Source organism: Staurois parvus, unplaced genomic scaffold (assembly GCF_062004578.1).
Source record: "Staurois parvus isolate SC_StPar_1 unplaced genomic scaffold, SC_StPar_1.0 ptg000191l, whole genome shotgun sequence".
Classification (NCBI taxonomy): Eukaryota; Metazoa; Chordata; class Amphibia; order Anura; family Ranidae; genus Staurois; species Staurois parvus.
Window position 1 is genome coordinate 5,912,481 of NW_028317987.1, and position 23,314 is coordinate 5,935,794.

Sequence of the window (23,314 nt, forward strand, 5' to 3'; positions counted from 1 at the left end):
CTCTCCCATGATCAATGCCTCCTTTCCATGTTCCATCTCCTCTCATGGATGACAGCTTTGCAGGCAGGTCTGTAGCTGAGATACCAGCCAGATAGATGTCTGTTTGGTTAGAGAGTAACTTCTTAAGCTGGTGTAGGCCTTCCAACATGGAGTTAATACTGTTTTAGGGGACATATTCAACAGTACCACCTAATCCCAGCTGGCCACTTATGTTTCATCTGGTTTTCTCAAAAGTGATCCTATCAGGTGAAGATTGGATGTCCTTGTTATCTTTTTTTTTCTGTCCAGCTATTGCTCATCTCCATAAACTATTCACACAGTACAACTGCAAGAGATCTGAAATTACAAAGTGCTAAGTGTGTGGTCATATTCCTACCACTTCTTCTGGGAGACTGAAATTCCTCTTATTGGGGTTCACCTTAATGACTCTGAATGAACGGATCCCTTTTTGGGGCAAAGTGTGCAAAGGGCACTAATTATTCCTGGAAATGCTAAGACATCAACACTAAAGTGTAACAATGGGCAAAATCAATAATTACATAAATGGTGCAATCTGTCATTAGCATAAATGTTTTATGTTTTTCCAAGTCTCCCCTTGTAATATTTTTATTACCTGTTGACCCTCTCAGTAGATCTGATTTTTTCTGCTTCCTGTAGAAGGCCAAGCTATGTGGCAAAAATGAAAGTTAGGGGGGTTGGGAAACACCATATAACACTGCTGGGGGTGCTTACAACTGTCATCTTCCATTCATATGGGGGGTTGAACCTTATAGAGAACCTGTTGCTGTAACTGCTGTAGAAGCGTTAGCTGGAGTTGGACTTTACTTGTTGTGTGTCTTACTTATAATCTATCTAAGACTTTCCTGTACAGGGTGACAACGCTGCTGTGTAATGTTCCTGCAGAATGATCAGGGTTGTCACCCTGTTACAGAAGGTGGGGAAATAACAGATCTACAGACAGGACCAACAGCTGATACAACTATGTTGCAGAGGGAACTCTGGGAATGCTAATGACAGATTGCATTACACATTCAGTTAGCAGACTTCCTGCTGTTGGTCTTCTGTTTGAATTGTGTTCTGATATTTACTGTCCTGCTGTAAAAGGTGTAAATTATTTCCCACATGTTTCCTATATAGCAGGGACTACAAACTCATATCAGGAATAGTAGGATGGGTACCTACCCAAGGGGGTCACCTTTTTGGATTTGGAAGAAACATTTCACATGGTTTCTTTCCATTAATGACACCGACAAGGGGAGTCTCACTTCACTAACAATAGGAGAGCCAATCACAGGCCAGTAACATTTCATGGTTTCTCAATGTAATTGCAGAATGTTTAATCCCCATTGTTCCAATGGATTCCTAGTCCTTCCAGATAACATTTGCTTCTTGTGTGGAAGGAGCACCCTAAAATGTCTTCCCTTCAATTCCACCCATAGCTGTACTTGAGGTTATGTTGCCCCTCCCCCCATATCTGTAAGGGAAAGCCTCAATTTCTTCCAATACTCCCCTGGCCTTCCAGTGAGAAGAAACATTTTCTCTGGATTGGAGATGTTTTATGCAGTGAGCCCTTCATAGACGGGATGGGGAATCTAAGATAAGTAAGATGGACCGGTGTACTGGAGTCATGGATCAGATAACCAATGACACCATTGATGTTATAGCAGAGCTGACAGCAGAAGTGGCTCCACCACCTAAGGTGGTGTCACAGAACTGCTTGGCAGCTGACTATCTCTTGGAAGACCAAGGTGGAGTCTACAAATGGTGTCAGATAGAGAGTGTTGTACATTTATATTAGATAATGAGGATCTCAGAAGGAGATATCTACACAAGGTAAAGGAGTTCCAACAGGAACCTGGGTGGGAGGAGGTGGGATCCAATGTTTTGGGTGGGTTTAGTTGGAACCTGGTTGAGTAATATGGCGGGTTTGCTTCTTAAGCCATTAGTTGCTACCATAGTTTTGGTTTTGAAATGTTATATATTGTTGTATTTTCTTTCACTGACAGAGTTTATTTTGCTTTTTTTAAAGTTAAATTCACATTTTAGGCCATATGATTAGTTAAACCCCAAACATTTCTTTTATTATCTGAAAGCAGAGGCTCTGGAGAATATAATGGTGGTAGTTGCCATTTTTCATGTCACAGAATATTAGTACAGCTGTTTATCAAATGCATATTTTCTGTAAAAAAAGATAATGTTAGTGCACAAAGAACACAATATATGACCCAATTTGTTTGGTGAAATATAAAATATGGGGTTGTCATCAAGTATATACTTTACAAATTGTGCGTACTTGTGAAATGGTGACAAACTTCAGAACCAAAAATTGTTCAAAGGTGACGCTTTAAGAGCCTTTATTATACGTTATCAGTTCAGATAGTTATCCGTGAACGATGGCCTCAGAATGATTGTTCTCACTCTCACTTGTGCAATGATATGTAAAATGTGTCGTGTGATTTGTTTTGTGGGTTTTTATTTTTATAGTGTTACTTAATTTTTTTTTCATCTCTTTCTTCACTTAACATGGCTTCTATCATATATGGGGTTGATAGCTTCCCGTGATACATATTTCTGGTCACAGGTCCTCTTTTTAAAGAGACATCAGAACATTATTAGACCCCCAATGTCACCTCTGTACCCCAAGAAAGATGGTCAAGCACAGATCATGCCTAATCAGCTCCTTCCCAAACCATAGTGACTGGAGAATGACAGCACTGAACCCAGAAATGACATAATCTCCCACCTCCCACATCCATTCACTGAAGGGGAGATCAGAGATCAGATGTTTGCTGATCTCCTTCTGCTCTCACCACTGACACCCTCCATGTCTGTCTTGGGCTTGCAGGAGGGACAGCTGAGCCCGGTATACATGGCGGGGGGGAGGACCTTCAGTGCAGCTGAATCACTTCCACCAGAAATCTGACAGTTGGCCTAACAAATGTAGACAACCCCCGGGTGCTATAGCTATAAGGCCGTGCTGCTGCTGATGGAAACCTTACGTTGGCCGGAGTGAAAGGGTTCCACTAATGTACAGTGGGGATCGAAAGTTTGGGCACCCCAGCTAAAAATTTGTATTAATGTGCATAAAGAAGCCAAGGAAAGATGGAAAAATCTCCAAAAGGCATCAAATTACAGATTAGACATTCTTATATTATGTCAACAAAAGTTAGATTTTATTTCCATCATTTACACTTTCAAAATAACAGAAAACAAAAAAATGGCGTCTGCAAAAGTTTGGGCACCCTGCAGAGTTAATATCTTGTACTGCCCCCTTTGGCAAGTATCACAGCTTGTAAACGCTTTTTGTAGCCAGCCAAGAGTCTTTCAATTCTTGGTTGAGGTATCTTTGCCCATTCTTCCTTACAAAAGTCTTCCAGTTCTTTGAGATTTCTGGGCTGTCTGTCACGCACGGCTCTTTTAAGGTCTATCCATAGATTTTCAATGATGTTGAGGTCAGGAGATTGTGAAGGCCATGGCAAAACCTTCAGTTTACGCCTCTTGATGTAATCCCCCGTGGATTTCTAGGTGTGTTTAGGATCATTATCCATTTGTAGAAGCCATCCTCTCTTTAACTTCAGCTTTTTCACAGATGGCATCAAGTTACCATCCAAAATTTGCTGAAATTTTATTGAATCCATTTTTCCTTCTACTCGTGAGATGTTCCCTGTGCCACTGGCTGCAACACAACCCCAAAGCATGATTGATCCAACCCCATGCTTAACAGTTGGACAGAGGTTCTTTTCGTTAAATTCTGTGCCCCTTCTTCTCCAAACGTACCTTTGCTCATTCCGGTCAAAAAGTTCAATTTTAACCTCATCGGTCCACAGAACTTGTTTCCAAAATGCATCAGGCTTGTCTATATGTTCATTTGCAAAGTTCAAACGATGATTTTTGTGGTGAGGACGTAGAAGAGGTTTTCTCCTGATGACTCCTCCATGAAGACCATATTTGTACAAGTATCTCTTTATAGTGTACTACAACACCAGTGTCTGCCAGATCTTTCTGGAGGGATCGTGCAGTCAAACATGGGTTTTGAATTGTTTTTCTCACAGTCCTGCGAGCTGTTCTGTCTGATATTTTTCTTGGTCTTCCAGATCTTGCTTTAACTTCCACTGTTCCTGATGACTGCCATTTCTTAATTACATTCCGAACAGAGGATATTGACATCTGAAAACGCTTTGCTATCTTCTTATAGCCTTTTCCAGCTTTGTGAGCGTCAACTATTTTCAGTTTCAGTTTTCTAGACAACTGCTTAGAAGAATCCATGGTGCTGATTGTTGGGGCAAGGTCAGATGAGTCGGGGCATTTAAAACCTTTGAGACTGACATCACCTGGTCTTCCCAGACGATGATTGAGAACAATCCATGACACTGGCAGGTCTCAGCTTGGCAAAGGGGGCAGTGCATGCTATAAATTCTGCAGGGGGCCCAAACTTTTGCAGACGCCATTTTTTTGTTTTCTGTTATTTTGAAAGTGTAAATTATGGAAATAAAATCTAACTTTTGTTGACATATAAAAATGTCTAATCTGTAATTTGATGCCTTTTGGAGATTTTTCCATCTTTCCTTGGCTTCTTTATGCACATTAATACAAATTTTTAGCTGGGGTGCCCAAACTTTCCATCCCCACTGTATATAAAATATGGATTACAGTCCGAACATAGACACAATATGCAGCATCCCGTTTTCAAGACGGGCTATGGGTTTGAATCAGGGTGGATTTGATTTAAATCAAACTGATTTAAATCACGATTTAAATCCTAGTTTTCTACATAAAGACTAATTCTTGCTGGTATAACTTTAATATGCAACTAGATGAAGATTTTTAGAATAACAACTTTTCATATTAGTTTTTTTATCCCCAGTTTAATAGGTTCATCATTCTTATTTGGACAACTTTTCTGTTGTAATTAGGAAGGAGGAAAATAATCATTACCTTAATAATAACAATGTAAATAGATTTATTCAACTGAAACAACAACATTCCAGCATATGTGATTTGCTTAAACATCCATGTTTGTTAACTAATTTGGCTAAACAAAATATATATATTTTAAAAAACTTAGACTGTCAGCTCCTCCCTCCTCACACTGTCGGCCCCTCCCTCCTCACACCGTCGGCCCCTCCCTCCTCACACCGTCGGCCCCTCCCTCCTCACACCGTCGGCCCCTCCCTCCTCGCACTGTCGGCCCCTCCCTCCTCGCACTGTCGGCCCCTCCCTCCTCACACTGTCGGCCCCTCCCTCCTCACACTGTCAGCCCCTTCCTCCTCGCACTTAGTTTCACTTTCTTCTTGTGCAGATCTATTCCACTCCAAACAATCAGAAAAATATTGTTTCTATTCTATTCACTGAACTTCTTGCACCTTGGCACTGAAGGGGTTGATTCTGTATTCATAGGTTTGTAAAAGTTAGGATGAAGGTCTTTTTCTTAACTCTGTTCATGTTATAACATTGTTGCTGTGAAGAAGAGGCATGTGATCTCCGCCGAGTCAAATTCAGTTTTGAGAACTGCAAAAGTAAACCAACATCTGTGATAATATCTTGTAGGCAGAGAAACTGCCCAATAATCTTACAGAAACCTCTGGAGAGCATGACTTTGTGAATGGAGTCATGGAATTTATGTACCAGAAACCTCTGGAGAGCGTGACATTGTGAATGGATTCATGGAATTTATGTACCAGAAACCTCTGGAGAGCGTGACATTGTGAATGGAGTCATGGAATTTATGTACCAGAAACCTCTGGAGAGCGTGACATTGTGAATGGATTCATGGAATTTATGTACCAGAAACCTCTGGAAGAGCATGACATTGTGAATGGATTTATGGAATTTATGTACCAGAAACCTCTGGAGAGCGTGACATTGTGAATGGATTTATGGAATTTATGTACCAGAAACCTCTGGAGAGCGTGACATTGTGAATGGATTCATGGAGTTTATGTACCAGAAACCTCTGGAGAGCGTGACATTGTGAATGGATTCATGGAATTTATGTACCAGAAACCTCTGGAGAGCGTGACATTGTGAATGGATTCATGGAATTTATGTACCAGAAACCTCTGGAGAGCGTGACATTGTGAATGGATTCATGGGATTTATGTACCAGAAACCTCTGGAGAGCGTGACATTGTGAATGGATTCATGGAATTTATGTACCAGAAACCTCTGGAGAGTGTGACATTGTGAATGGAGTCATGGAATTTATGTACCAGAAACCTCTGGAGAGCGTTACATTGTGAATGGATTCATGGGATTTATGTACCAGAAACCTCTGGAGAGCGTGACATTGTGAATGGAGTCATGGAATTTATGTACCAGAAACCTCTGGAGAGCGTGACATTGTGAATGGAGTCATGGGAATTTATGTACCAGAAACCTCTGGAGAGCGTGACATTGTGAATGGATTCATGGAATTTATTTACCAAAAAAATTAAACATATACAGCCTTATTCTACATAATTAAAAAACGAATCTTTATTTCATGATGGAATAACCTTTGGATGGTAATATATTTTTCTCAAAAAGCTTTTTATTTAAAAAAAATCTGATTTAAATTTAAAAAATCCACTTCCGGTTCCGGCGCCGCATGAGCTAGGGGACAGATCCCACGGCTGCAGACACACCGGCTTATAAATACCTCCCCCTGCACCGAGGGACCTACCTGTCAGGCACAGGAGTGCCTCTAAGTCTCCCCCATCCGATCCCGGATGGATAGATATCTGCGGCCGGCGGCACCCGGCCCTGATCCCGCGGCTCGGTCCCTGGGGAACATCTCTCCCCCTCTTGCAGCCAAAATTTCCGCCGCACACGATCAGTGCAGCATCAGCATTAGCTGCAACAGGGTCGACAGCACGGATGCCAGACTGGCAGGCATGGAGACTGAGCCTGCAGCATATCCAGGAGCAGGTAGGGGGGTCTCACAACTGTCACACACCTCTCCACCAGGGCAGGCTGATACCAGTGGTCCTATGGACCAATATGAAAAAATTGCACAGGCAGTGGCCTCATTATTGCTACCTACCATCACAGAGGCAGTAGACAGGGCCGTTACGCAGGGCATAGAACAACTGAGAAGGGACCTGGGAGAAAATGTTAAACGCATAACTGAAGCGGAGCAGCGCATCTCTGATCTGGAGGATGAGGTCCAAGCGATACAGGCGGGGGCCACACATTCAAAGCGGGCGCAACAAACTATAATGGACAAACTAGATGATCTAGAAAACCGCTCTCCCAGGAATAACCTGCGTGTCATAGGCCTCCCAGAATCCTACAATTCAGATTCATTGTCTGATATCTGCTCTAAACGCATACCTGCAGCCTTAGGTATCACGACTCCATGCCAGGTTGAACGGGCACATCGTTTGGGCGCACCCTCCAACGACAGACGCACACCCCGTTCGACAATAGTCAAATATCTCAATTACGCTGACCGGTCGGCCATACTCAATTCCTTTCACAACTCAGATTATTATTGCAGATTATTCTCAAGAAGCATCTCGTAGGAGAAAATCGTTTCAACAGATTTGCAGCATATTATTCCAAAAAGGGATCAAATTTACCTTAGCGTATCCTGCTACACTCCGCTTCACCACACCTACAGGAGAGCCTAAATCATTTGCACATCCAGAGGAAGCCCTTCTATTCCTTCAACATGATAATTTATTGGATGTCGCCGGCCCTCCGCTATCACAGCGTTCACGAGATCCCACCCCGAGAGACCAGCGTAGCCCAAGAAAGGAACCGCCAAAACGCCAACGGGTCAATTTTACCTCAGCAAAACAAAGACCACCCTGAGATCTGATGCTCCCGTCACCTAGGCACCTGCTCACAATTTGTCCCCCAGGTTAATGTTCTCTTGAGCCTTGTTTGGCTCCTAATTTGAGGCTAAGCTAGGAAATACTTAGGCTTTGTTGCCATGTTTGCCTTTAGCCATTTCATGTTACTGTTGCGGCTGCGTCTTGGCGCATTTCCTTGCCTGCGATACTGAGGTTGAGGCCAGGACGAGCTGCCCCTCCTTCAAAGATGGTCCAGGCGACCATCGGGTTTATTCACTTGCCACTAATATTATTATTGTATTGGTTCATGCAGCCTCTTGGTGCAGAATGCACACCCTATCTCTTCCGGTAACGCGGGCGAGGATAGGAGCTAACATGCGGAATAATGTGAAGTCCTTCATGCCTAGGCAGTTTATTGTATATATTGTATTTTTGCTGGACCCCTGTTGGGTCATAATGAGATGTGTATCTTTCCATCCTCTCCCTTCTCTTTCCTCCCTTCTTATGTTTATTTCTATTTTCTGCTTACCCGGGGACCTTCTGGAGCCTCCTTCATCTACAACACAACGAGAGATTAGGACATATAGCGATACCCTAAGAGAGTTGACACCAAGTAGCATTGCTTTTAATTCACCTCTGAACACTTACATACCCGATCCTTCATGACCCGTATAATATCGTGGAACGTTAAGGGCCTAAGATCCCCCCACAAGCGTATGGCTATTCTTCGCCATCTTAAGCGATTGAAAACGGACATCGCATTTCTGCAAGAAACACATCTGACACAATCAGACTTTTCATGTCTCAAAAAACTATGGATGGGTCAAGTATTGGGATCTCCCTCGCAGAGAGGTAAAGCGGCAGTAATCATTCTTATACATACGCGTCTTACTCCAGACATTCTAACACTAGCTGCGGATGATGAGGGACGATATGTGGCGGCGCATGTCAAGTTGGGAGCCTCCTCCTTAGCGTTCGTCAACATATATGCCCCAAACTCTTCACCTAAGCCCTTCTTTCAAGACATATCCTCTAGAATAGGGAATCTCTTGCACCTCCCGCTCGTGATGGGAGGTGACTTTAATCTATGTATGAATACACAGGAAGATCAACTCAAATCTTCCACCTCAATTCACCTATCTCCCCCCAACACCCCCCCAACACACGTTATTAAAAAACTTTACAGAGGCACTACAACTCACAGACGTATGGCGTCTGAGTCATCCAGAAGGAAGAGAATTTACCTTCTTTTCTACTGTTCATCATCCCTTGTCCAGAATTGACGATTTCTTTGTCAATCCCGTCTTATTAAACAACGTTACAGAATCTACTATACATGAAATAGCAATCTCTTATCATTCCCCGATCTCTCTATCAGTCCAGACACTACAACCTCCACTCCATACATCCACATGGCGCTTTCCTTCATATTTAGCAAATAATCAGGATTTGCTTCGGGTACTGAATGCCGCCTGGAACGAGTATTGTGATACTAATGCAGAGCACCGAGATAACCCCAATCTATTCTGGGAGACAGGCAAGGCTGTGTTACGAGGCAGAATTACTGCGTTTGCCTCAACGTACAAGAAAAACCTACTTCAAAATTATACGGAAGCAAGTGCTAGTCTAAGACAAGCTCAAAAGGATTTGGCAAGTCTCAACTCTCCTGATCATAGGAAAGCTTGGACGGAGGCCAAACAACGCTTTGATACATGGGCAGCAGCTCAAGAAGCTACACGACAATCCTATAGTGACCGTCAATTCCATAAATTCGGCAATAAGCCAGGCAAGCTGCTAGCAAGACTATGCAAAAAACGTACACTTCCACCCTCTGTACATCTCTGAAAGACACACAGGGGCAATTAAAAAGTGACCCTTCAGATATTATTTCTATACTGGAAAAATTTTACCAAAATCTTTATGGTCCAGACCCTATAGATACTGCTAGGGCCACCTCCTTTCTGGATCAAATCTCGTTACCTCATTTAGACACAATGACACTTCAAACTCTAAACGCCCCCATTACTCAATCAGATATCTCTTTAGCCATTAAAACTCTCACAAATGGCAAAGCTCCCGGGCCTGATGACTACACAGCCGAATTTTATAAACTTATGACCAAAACCCTTTCCCCCACCTTGCAATCGGTGTTTCAATCAATCCAGGGAGGGGGGGGGGCTATTTACCCTCCGGATCTCAAGCACACATAAAACTGATTGCCAAAAAAGACAAAGATCCATCGGACCCCGAATCATATCGGCCGATTTCTCTACTGAACCTAGACGCAAAACTCCTGTCAAAAATTATTGCTTCACGACTTGCAACTATACTACCCAATCTCATACATTCCTCACAAGTGGGTTTTATACCGGGTCGATCGGCAACATCAAATATCCGTAAAGTGTTGTCGGTTCTAAACCAAGCCTCTAGTGTTACATCTCTGGATACAGCAATTGTCTCATTGGACGCTGAGAAGGCATTCGACAATGTAAATTTCGAATGGCTTTTCTTGACACTACAGCGGTTTGGATTTGAGGGCTCTATTATGCATCTGATCCAAGCAATGTATTCATCCCCAACAGCTCAGGTGGTAGCGGCTGGCCTCACATCTAACCCGATTCAGTTGCACAAGGGCACTAGACAGGGATGTCCTTTATCCCCCCTACTTTTCAACCTGGCCCTGGAACCATTAGCGTGCTTCCTATTATTTCAATCTGAACTTCATGGTATCATAATTAACCAACAGGAGCTGAGACTTGCTTTATTCGCAAATGATATTTTAATCTTCACCTCTAACCCATCCTTGGACCTGCCATACATACAGCTTGTCTTCTCCTCCTTCCGGCTGTGTTCGGGACTCCGAATAAACTTTTCTAAAAGTGAGGTGCTTCCACTATGCCAATCACGCCCTCCGCTCTGCACTCAATACTCAATCTTTAAAATTGCACATAAACATATCACATATCTAGGCATAAAAATAGGGAAATTAGCTTCCTCTCTATACACGCTAAATTATACGCCAATGATTGCTAAGATCACTGGGGAACTGGAAATGTGGAAGGACCTACCGCTCTCACTTTTGGGCAGATCACATCTTTTTAAGATGGTAAGCTTCCCAAAACTTCTCTATCCACTACAGACCATTCCTCTCCTCCTCAAACACAGCGACATAACCAAATTACATCGGGCTCTCTCAAAATTTTTATGGAAGGCCAAACGTCCCCGTATAGAGCTTACCAAATTATTTGTACCCTGCAGTGAAGGAGGCTCAGGCCCCCCAAATATACGGGTCTACAATCTCTCATGCATCCTACGTGTTGGTTTAGACTGGCTCACTCATTCCTCCAATTACTCCGATTACCATATTGATTCTGCGATAGCTCATCCCTATGACCCTGCAGCCCTATTACACAGTAATGTCAACTCTCTTCCACCACACTTAAAACATAACTCACTCATCCGCGACACCCTTATTGCATGGAGGGAGGTAAGGCGAAAACTGGGGGTCTCACCGTGGCTGTCTCGCTTTCTCCCTATCCAGCATAACCCTTCTTTCTCTCCTCCGCAATCCTATGATGCTTACGAAATTTGGTCAAACAAAAATGTAACCCTGATACATCACCTATATGACACCTCTACGGGTTCTCCAAAACCTCTCAACAAAATTCTACAAACATATGAACTACCAGCTCATCACTTCTTCTATATCCTCCAAGTAAGGAACTATGTCAACTCCATTGCACCTATCAAATCTAATAGATTCTGTACGACATTTCTGGATGTAATGGCAAACTCTCGAAATTATAAAATTTCATCCATATATGGACCTCTGAACCTACTATATGCCAAACCCTTCGAGTCATACACTGCTGCAAAATCTTGGGTCAAAGATTTTAACAACTCTTTTACATCAGATCACTTGCTATCAGGCTTCAACTCCACATGCGCTTTCAACCACAACGAATTTTGGCAGGAACAACTCAAACTCCTGCACCGTGCCTACATGCCCTGTCAATACTCACGAAACGGTTTGGCTCAGTCTATCTGTCCTCTGTGTGGTCAGCAAAAACCTTCTCTACACCATAGACTATGGCTCTGTCCTATGATTTCCACATTCTGGAAGCAAGTGGTCACTTTCAAATCAAGAATCACATCGTTTCAACTTCCAATCCACCCACTAGCTCTTCTTTTTGGATACATGGATCAACCAGTTATTGGTCTTTTCTCTTCCCAATCATCCACTTTCAAGAATAACAAACCCTGGATGTCCACATTCCTGCTAATAGGGAGACGAGCTATTCTCCGTAAATGGATCTCCAACTCCCCTCCGACTCTATCCGACATCAGAAAAGAGCTCAACTCTCTTTTACATCTTGACAGACTCGATCTACTCATTTCTCCGACATCTTCAAAGGAGTCTCTCTATCTTCGCAAATAGAAAACATACATCATAGGATCCATGCCACCTGAGCAGTCCTTTTTTTTTTTTACAAAACTCCAACATCTGAGTTGTACATCATAGTCTTCCTTGAGTCCTGGGTATTAGAGATCATGGGACTATTGAACACTTAATCGTGGATTTTAGAGATGAGCGAATCGAACTTGGCGAAGTGGAATTCGTTTCGAATATTAGGAAAATTTCGATTCACGCCGAATCCGAAAATTAGCAGACTTCGGATGCGCGAATCTAAATTTTTCCAAAAATGGCGGCGACGGAGCGGGGATCTCTGGGAAGGCGCGCAGACAAGGCGCGCTGACCCACAATGCATTCATTCATGACATGTGATCGCATTAGCCAATCAGCAGCCAGCCAGCCAGCACTGTGTAATGGTGGAGCTATAAATTGCGGCCATCTTACAATTCTCCATTTGCCTCTGGTCATTCAAGAGAGACAGACCTCTCTGTATTAGGGACAGAGTTAGGGCCACAGATACTTTAGGGACACAGAATCGTTACTTAGGGACACAGAACCGTTACTTAGGGACACAGAACTGTTACTTAGGGACACAGAACCGTTACTTAGGGACACACAATCGTTACTTAGGGACACAGAACCGTTACTTAGGGACACAGAACCGTTACTTAGGGACACAGAACCGTTACTTAGGGACACAGAACCGTTACTTAGGGACACACAATCGCTACTTAGGGACACAGAACCGTTACTTAGGGACACAGAACCGTTACTTAGAGACACAGAACCGTTACTTAGGGACACAGAATTGTTACTCAGGGACAGACACAGAATTGTTACTCAGGGACAGACACAGAATTGTTACTCAGGGACAGACACAGAATTGTTACTGAGGGACACAGAATTGTTACTGAGGGACACAGAATTGTTACTGAGGGACACAGAATTGTTACTGAGGGACACAGAATTGTTACTCAGGGACAGACACAGAATTGTTACTCAGGGACAGACACAGAATTGTTACTCAGGGACAGACACAGAATTGTTACTGAGGGACACAGAATTGTTACTGAGGGACACAGAATTGTTACTGAGGGACACAGAATTGTTACTGAGGGACACAAAATTGTTACTCAGGGACAGACACAGAATTGTTACTCAGGGACAGACACAGAATTGTTACTCAGGGACAGACACAGAATTGTTACTGAGGGACACAGAATTGTTACTGAGGGACACAGAATTGTTACTCAGGGACAGACACAGAATTGTTACTCAGGGACAGACACAGAATTGTTACTCAGTGACAGACACAGAATTGTTACTCAGGGACAGACACAGAATTGTTACTGAGGGACACAGAATTGTTACTGAGGGACACAGAATTGTTACTCAGGGACACAGAATCGTTGAATTAAAGAGTATGTCAGACAACATGCAGAGGAGTGGCAGAGGAGGCAATGTTTTAGGAGCGAGCAGACATGGCAGCAGAGGAAGGGGTCGAGGCAGCACTAGTCGCAGCCAGAGGCCAGTGCTCCCGGTGTCATCCAGCGGTCGTGTCTCCACCGACAACCCTGCCGTCATCGATTGGTTGGCTCGGTCGTCTTCCTCTTCCCAGGTCACCTCTGACACCTACAGCCAACGGTCGGTGGGTACGTCAGACACAACCGTTAGTTGGCATGGCCCGGGAGCAAGCCCACTGAAATCACGTGTCCTCTACCTGCCCCTGTCCTTTGGTGTTCCCTCACCAAGCGAAGTATCTCATGCTGTGGGCTCAGCCCCACTGTACAGTGAGGAAGAGCTAACAGAGGGCGGTCAGGAACGGGGGGAGACATCCGCCTCTTCAGCAGCCAGGCGAAGAAGTACTGGCGAGGAGAGTGGCTCGGTAGCCGGTCTAGAGACAGGTCTGTCTCCTGACCCACACGCAGCCGAGGGGGCTAGTAGTGAGGCGGAGACCCTAATTGATGATGATGAGGCTGATCGCACTTGGCAGCCTCGTCGTCATCAGGCTATTGCTTCCGCATCATCAGGAGAAGAGGGTGCCAGCTTGGCAGCGAGCAAAACAGTCGGTGGGTTGCCCAGGAGGCAGCAGGGTCGCAGCAGTGTCAGTGGAGGCAAACGGCCACGGAGTAGAGCACCAGCTCCACTGCTGGTGGGTTCCATTTTGTCATAGGGTGCTGGCAGATTACGGGCCTCCCATTGCTGCTGTCAGGCCCGTAATCTGCCATGGGCCCCAGTACCGCCTCCTCATGCTGCTGCCAGGTCCAGAGTGTCTCATGGGTCCCTGTACGGCCTCCCATTGCTGCTGTCTCCATCGCCACACTCTGCCATGTGCCACTTTCAGGTCTCCTCACACTGCTGGTGCTGTCCATTTTGTCATAGGGTGCTGGCAGATTACGGGCCTCCCATTGCTGCTGCCAGGCCTGTAATCTGCCATGGGCCCCTGTACCGCCTCCTCATGCTGCTGCTAGGTCCAGAGTGTCTCATGGGTCCCTGTACGGCCTCCCATTGCTGCTGTCTCCATCGCCACACTCTGCCATGTGCCACTTTCAGGTCTCCTCACACTGCTGGTGGGTTCCATTTTGTCATAGGGTGCTGGCAGATTACGGGCCTCCCATTGCTGCTGCCAGGCCTGTAATCTGCCATGGGCCCCAGTACCGCCTCCTCATGCTGCTGCCAGGTCCAGAGTGTCTCATGGGTCCCTGTACGGCCTCCCATTGCTGCTGTCTCCATCGCCACACTCTGCCATGTGCCACTTTCAGGTCTCCTCACACTGCTGGTGCTGTCCATTTTGTCATAGGGTGCTGGCAGATTACGGGCCTCCCATTGCTGCTGCCAGGCCCGTAATCTGCCATGGGCCCCTGTACCGCCTCCTCATGCTGCTGCCAGGTCCAGAGTGTCTCATGGGTCCCTGTACGGCCTCCCATTGCTGCTGTCTCCATCGCCACACTCTGCCATGTGCCACTTTCAGGTCTCCTCACACTGCTGGTGTGTTCCATTTTGTCATAGGGTGCTGGCAGATTACAGGCCTCCCATTGCTGCTGCCAGGCCCGTAATCTGCCATGGGCCCCCGTACCGCCTCCTCATGCTGCTGCCAGGTCCAGAGTCTCTCATGGGTCCCTGTACGGCCTCCCATTGCTGCTGTCTCCATCGCCACACTCTGCCATGTGCCACTTTCAGGTCTCCTCACACTGCTGGTGTGTTCCATTTTGTCATAGGGTGCTGGCAGATTACGGGCCTCCCATTGCTGCTGCCAAGCCCGTAATCTGCCATGGGCCCCCGTACCGCCTCCTCATGTTGCTGCCAGGTCCAGAGTCTCTCATGGGTCCCTGTACGGCCTCCCATTGCTGCTGTCTCCATCGCCACACTCTGCCATGTGCCACTTTCAGGTCTCCTCACACTGCTGGTGGGTTCCATTTTGTCATAGGGTGCTGGCAGATTACGGGCCTCCCATTGCTGCTGCCAGGCCCGTAATCTGCCATGGGCCCCTGTACCGCCTCCTCATGCTGCTGCCAGGTCCAGAGTGTCTCATGGGTCCCTGTATGGCCTCCCATTGCTGCTGTCTCCATCGCCACACTCTGCCATGTGCCACTTTCAGGTCTCCTCACACTGCTGGTGCTGTCCATTTTGTCATAGGGTGCTGGCAGATTACGGGCCTCCCATTGATGCTGCCAGGCCCGTAATCTGCCATGGGCCCCTGTACCGCCTCCTCATGCTGCTGCCAGGTCCAGAGTGTCTCATGGGTCCCTGTACGGCCTCCCATTGCTGCTGTCTCCATCGCCACACTCTGCCATGTGCCACTTTCAGGTCTCCTCACACTGCTGGTGTGTTCCATTTTGTCATAGGGTGCTGGCAGATTACGGGCCTCCCATTGCTGCTGCCAGGCCCATAATCTGCCATGGGCCCCCGTACCGCCTCCTCATGCTGCTGCCAGGTCCAGAGTCTCTCATGGGTCCCTGTACGGCCTCCCATTGCTGCTGTCTCCATCGCCACACTCTGCCATGTGCCACTTTCAGGTCTCCTCACACTGCTGGTGTGTTCCATTTTGTCATAGGGTGCTGGCAGATTACGGGCCTCCCATTGCTGCTGCCAAGCCCGTAATCTGCCATGGGCCCCCGTACCGCCTCCTCATGCTGCTGCCAGGTCCAGAGTCTCTCATGGGTCCCTGTACGGCCTCCCATTGCTGCTGTCTCCATCGCCACACTCTGCCATGTGCCACTTTCAGGTCTCCTCACACTGCTGGTGCTGTCCATTTTGTCATAGGGTGCTGGCAGATTACGGGCCTCCCATTGCTGCTGCCAGGCCCGTAATCTGCCATGGGCCCCTGTACCGCCTCCTCATGCTGCTGCCAGGTCCAGAGTGTCTTGTGGGTCCCTGTATGGCCTCCCATTGCTGCTGTCTCCATCGCCACACTCTGCCATGTGCCACTTTCAGGTCTCCTCACACTGCTGGTGCTGTCCATTTTGTCATAGGGTGCTGGCAGATTACGGGCCTCCCATTGATGCTGCCAGGCCCGTAATCTGCCATGGGCCCCTGTACCGCCTCCTCATGCTGCTGCCAGGTCCAGAGTGTCTCATGGGTCCCTGTACGGCCTCCCATTGCTGCTGTCTCCATCGCCACACTCTGCCATGTGCCACTTTCAGGTCTCCTCACACTGCTGGTGTGTTCCATTTTGTCATAGGGTGCTGGCAGATTACGGGCCTCCCATTGCTGCTGCCAGGCCCATAATCTGCCATGGGCCCCCGTACCGCCTCCTCATGCTGCTGCCAGGTCCAGAGTCTCTCATGGGTCCCTGTACGGCCTCCCATTGCTGCTGTCTCCATCGCCACACTCTGCCATGTGCCACTTTCAGGTCTCCTCACACTGCTGGTGTGTTCCATTTTGTCATAGGGTGCTGGCAGATTACGGGCCTCCCATTGCTGCTGCCAAGCCCGTAATCTGCCATGGGCCCCCGTACCGCCTCCTCATGCTGCTGCCAGGTCCAGAGTCTCTCATGGGTCCCTGTACGGCCTCCCATTGCTGCTGTCTCCATCGCCACACTCTGCCATGTGCCACTTTCAGGTCTCCTCACACTGCTGGTGCTGTCCATTTTGTCATAGGGTGCTGGCAGATTACGGGCCTCCCATTGCTGCTGCCAGGCCCGTAATCTGCCATGGGCCCCTGTACCGCCTCCTCATGCTGCTGCCAGGCCCGTAATCTGTCATGGGTCCCTGTACGGCCTCCCATTGCTGCTGTCTCCATCGCCACACTCTGCCATGTGCCACTTTCAGGTCTCCTCACACTGCTGGTGTGTTCCATTTTGTCATAGGGTGCTGGCAGATTACGAGCCTCCCATTGCTGCTGCCAGGCCCGTAATCTGCCATGGGCCCCCGTACCGACTCCTCATGCTGTGACGTTGCAACAAGGTGTAATTCAACCCTACATATGTTAGACCGCCTTTACGAACAGCGAAAGGCCATCACCGATTTCCTGATGTTACAAGCGGATAAAGGTACTCCCCTGTGTAACTTAGATGTCAGCCATTGGCAGCTCATGCGTGACACCAGCCGCTTGCTCAGACTCTTTGAGGAGGCCACGCTATTCGTGAGTCGGCAGGACTATGGGATGAACGACGTCATTCCTCTGTTGCACGTCCTGGAACAAATGCTGTTAACAATGGCTGGTCAGGGTGCGGTAGACGTGGCGCACAGATCTCAACGCCACATGACCCCTGTGGGGGCAGGACAGGAATGTGGTGGTTTATGTAAGGATATATTATACTTATAAAGGGCGTGTCCCTTTCCCTTAGATGAAATATTACAGTGCCTCCAGCCGTTAAAATACGGCAAATATTTAGTGAACCAATAATTTGGACACCTTGATAATTTGATCACCACTTATTATTATACCTTGAATTCTTTTAGCCAATATGATTTCGTACCATACACACAAAATTTGCCTTATAATAGATAAATATAAAAATTTATTTATGTACAAAAATTATATATATATTAACACAAAACGCAAAAGACTGGTGATAAATGAATATTGGTACACACAATCAAAAATATACCCTACCAATGTAAGACACAATAATAAGGTTTCTAACTAATTACATCAATATCACAATTTTTAAATAATCTGATTATTAATTAAATTTATTAATAATTAATAATTTCGAGTATCTCAAAGGTTATATTCTCACAAGCCGTGGCCATAGGATTGCAAGAAGCTAGCCCTTGATATATTATACTCTGATTATTAATATTCAATAAATTATGAAATATAAAAAAATTATAATTTGACACCACACAATTTCGAAACAGGAAAACAGGATCTCTCTACATATATCTAACTACCCAATATTGTTGTGATACACTAAGGTAATTCTATGATTCCACACAACAGAGAAAATAGGTAATACAAAATCAAATAAACATCTCACCACACCCGGCATTCAGACTAGGAAACTCTCCCGTGGATTTAGCTGGCAGTGGAACGCCTTCAAAATGATGACCACAGGGGAAATTTAGATAGAGTTCAATAGTGTGGGAGAATGTAGGAAGTTATAAGGACAGAGGTTTAGAAATTTAGTAAAGTTTTAGGAAGTTTGAAAGGATGGAAGAGGGGTTATAGAGAGGTCTCTTCAGATGTCTTCAGAATCAGGTCTTTCTTCAGTCAGGTTTTCTTTTGATGAGGTCTTTTCTTTTGATGAGTTTTTTTTCTTTTGATGAGTTTTTTTTTTCTTAAAGGTGCACGGGCTTTTATATCCACTAATCCATTGTTCTAAGATACCTTCCCACTAGGCTTCTTGATTGGCTAGTTGAGAAATGTGTGTACATAAGCTATTTCTCACCTGCCCGCCAGATGGCGGTCATGTATCATAGAACAATTTGAGTATTTGAGATGACTCATACCTCGGGTGGATTTTTAAGGTAATTTCATGGATTAAATATACGGCTTTTTCCAGATATAGAAGTGATCATACCTATAATATTCTAAATAGGGACCATGGAATATAGGTGTATATTCAGTTATTCCTTCTGGAAATACCATCCTGTCTGTTTCCTGATAAGACATATCTAATGCTAGTTTATAATACATCTTACTTTCCATCATCTCAATACTCAAGTTAGTGATATACTGTATAGTTCCCATTGCTGAATATTTGGTGGTGTGTAAAACCTATCCTTTATAACATCTCATTTATAATATGTTTTTGTAGTATATCTTTGTAGTTAGATACATTCAATTTTTAGACTTAAATGTCCTGAATTTAACTTCTTTGTTTTAGAACCAACATTTTCTATGTGTAGGGAAAAACTCTCTGTTTGCCTGGCTCTTGTATTGGAGTCACAGTAAACAACTATTAATACTTTCACCCTTGGTGGACAATAGCATATTGTGATAGTTTCAGAGGTCTGTTGGTTTATCACACTCTACAAGGTTTGGGTAAGCTCTCAGACAATCAGTTTGGTTCCTCTATTGTCATGTCCAGACCTTGTATATGTTTACCCACTATTGAAGTCTGAATAATGGTGTTTGACCACCTGTAGAACTTCAAAATAGTATATTGTCTCTGGGAGGGAAAACAATTCTTTCACCCAGCGTTTACATTTCTCTAGCTAGATGGTCATTCGACTTTCCAGCCAAGACAAATTAACCCCTTAACATCCGGCTATATTGAGCTGCTTGTCATATAATATTATGTCTTGATAAAGTCATATTTTTGAGACAAAAGGTCCACAACAAATCCCCCTTTGTTTGGGGTACAGGCACGTGTATAGGGGTGTCTGTGTCGCAAAACATGAATGGGACTTTTGGCTAGGGTGATTGTTCGTCTTCTCCGGTGAAGTGAATGAAATACAAAAAAAAAAATTTTTTTAATAATAAAATGGCAGCGGTAATGCTGGTTGGTCCTCAACTTGACTCGGCGTCTTTAGATGGACACTTCTGATGACGATCCTGGTCTTGTGATGAGGCCGGCCTGGCCTGGCACATCCACCTTGGGGTCCATGGGTCCTCCGCACGACAGGTCTCGTAGACGGTCTCCTAGGCGGGTCTTTTCCTCTGGACTGGCCCTTGGTGGCCTGGGACATCAGGTTATCATCTCCGGATCGATCTCTGGCATCTGGTCTTTCCCACAGGAAATTATAGCTTCCTTCTAGGGTCTGGTCATTGACACCTCCGATCGCCGGTCTGGTCATTGTCTGGGCCTTCCTTTCTAAATTATTAAAATGAACAGTTTAAGTATTGGATATACATAAAATTATATTACTGGATCCTGTAAGGCAAAGGATGAATTATATGTTCAAAGGAAATTTAAGAATGATCTCAATATCTCCAGATAGGAACTGGTGGGTTAGTCTTCCAACAACTGCAATTGAGACTTCGGATGGCAAGCACGTAATTGATTGATGTGCACCCATCTATCACTGATTTCACCATACCGGGTAACCTGCAATTTATATGCGACCGGAGAGATTTTATCAATGATAGAGAACGGACCTTTCCAAGATGGAAGGAATTTCCGTTCCTTGATCTGGTCTCTTGCAAAGTTGTATAGATAGACCTTGTCACCAATCTCATATTCCTTCTTGGAGGTTTTGAGATCATAGTATGTCTTAGCACTAGTTGCAGCTCTTTCCAAATTTCGCTGGGCAAAGGCAAAAGCATATTGCAGATGTTTACGTAAATCCTCTATGTACTGGTGTGTGGTGGTGGCATTGATCAAATTTTGATCTGTAGTGTGATACAATAAGTGCTGGGGCAGTACCATCCGTCTACCTGTCATCAGTTCAAAAGATGACATTTTTGTAACTGTATTCGGAGTAGCCCTCAACGCCATCAGGACCAGCGGGAGTTTGACATCCCAATCTTTGCCTGTTTCCTTAACAAATTTCTTAAGGATGTTAACGATGGTCTGATTGTATCGTTCTACTCCACCACTAGAGGCTTGCCGATAGGCGATATGCAATTTCCTTTTAACCCCCAAAATTTTCCACAATTTGGCCATCACTTCGCTAGTGAAGTGCGATCCTCTATCAGACTCTATCCTCTGTGGTAGACCAAAACGTGAAAATACATGATTTATTAGCAATGCAGCACATGTCTCGGAGCTATTATTTGGTGCTGGTATACATTCGACATACTTGGTGAATAAACATGTAACTGTTAACATATACCGATTTCCTCGTGAAGATTTTGTTACGGGCCCAATAAAATCCATCTGAAGGTCTGACCAAGGCATACATATCCCCCTCTTCTGGAGAGGTGCTCTGTGAGTTGGCTTGGTAGGTTGAAATTGGGGACATATTAGGCAACCTTGGCCGTACTCCTTCACATCACGTAACATATGAGGCCAGTAGGCATAATCCCGCAGGATCTCATACGTGATCTTCTCTCCACGATGACCGGAAGTGGGAGCATCATGGGCATGCTGTAGCATCAAACCTCTAAATTTAAGTGGGACGACCCATTGTTGTACGCCACCCTTTGAGGTTCGTATCAACAATCCCTGGTATAAAGAGAATTGGGATTTGGATTTCATTAAGATACGTAAATCCTCCTTTCCACTACATACTTCCTTATTTATGGGATTTTGGTTGGGATCTTCTATATGACTATAAAACAAGCCAATTATTGGGTCTTCTTTTTGGGCAGTAATTAAATCCTCACTAGGAGAATCGTGACTCCACTGTAATGCATTCGGATCACCAGCTGTTCTGGCCTGTTGCCTGGTGACAGCTTCAACCTGTACGGTACCTAAAAATTGATCAATGTCTAACAGTTCACCGGTGATTGCCCCTTCCTTGGCTAAAGAATCGGCCAGATTGTTCCCTTCTTTTTCGGCACCTAGAACCTTGGAGTGGCCTTTGGTCTTCTTGAAGTGCAGGGTGATATCATTGGACCTTACCAGTTCATCGATGTGACAAAAGAGCTTACCATGTTTCACGGGTTTGTGATTACTCTTGTTCATGTTGTTTCGCTTCCACCTAGGGAAATACTCCACAAAACTATTCCTGACATAATTGGAATCGGTTATGATGGCACACTCTTTAATGTTGAACTCTATAGCCATCTCAACTGCTCTAAGAATTGCAGTAAGTTCAGCAACCTGACTGCTGTTTGGTCCAAGTTTGTATCCCACAGAAATTGGGATGACACCTTGGCCCTGATTCACTATTGGGCGTGGGCGCATATTTATGGGCTTAAGCCCAATTTTCATGGGCGTCCGTCATTTTTTACCCTGCAACCTAATTCACTATTGAGCAGAGCCCATAAGCAGATGCCCAATCTAATTCACAAAAAGACACACGCCCGAAATCAGACTCACAAAACAGACTTGCTAAGAAGCAAGTCTAAAACCATGAAAAATCACTGCAGAGACATGTTCACTTAGAAATTTGCTTTGCCAAATATCAGGACTTCACTTTAAACAATATCTGCTATTTCCAAAAAAATTAAAAATGTGTTAAAAATCGTTTTTTTCAAGGAAATCAACACAGTAAAAATCTAGAAGCCCGTGCAGTGTCTTTGGCAGATACAACTGAGCATGTGCAGAACACATTTTAGACTTCTGCCATGGGCGTTTGCTTTTTAGCCACTGACTAATAGTGAATCTGATTGTGGATTCCTCTGAGAGCCGGCACTCGCTCGCGACTATTGTGTTTAATAAACAGCACTCGGCATATCTTCATGTAATCTAACTAGATTTCCTTAGTTCTAGTGATTCTATTTTTGTTTCTTATCCTTTATAATTATTTCTGTAATGATTTTACTTATTTCAAAGGTCTAGATAATATTTATTTTGACAGCTGAATGTAAAAATAAAGGTCCACAATAAAAAAAAAAAAAAAAAAAACAGCGTGGGTCCTCCCTCTCATCCATACCAAGCCCTTCAGGTCTGGTATGGATATTAAGGGGGAACTCCACGCTGAAATTTAAAAAAAAAAACAGCGTGGGTCCCCCTCAATATCCATACCAGACCCTTATCCGAGCATGCAGCCCGGCAGGTCAGGAAAGGGGGGGGACGAGCGAGCGCCCCCCCCCCCTCCTGAACCATACCAGGCCACATGCCCTCAACATGGGGGGGTGCTTTGAGGCAGGGGGGCTCCCCCCCCCAAAGCACCTTGTCCCCATGTTG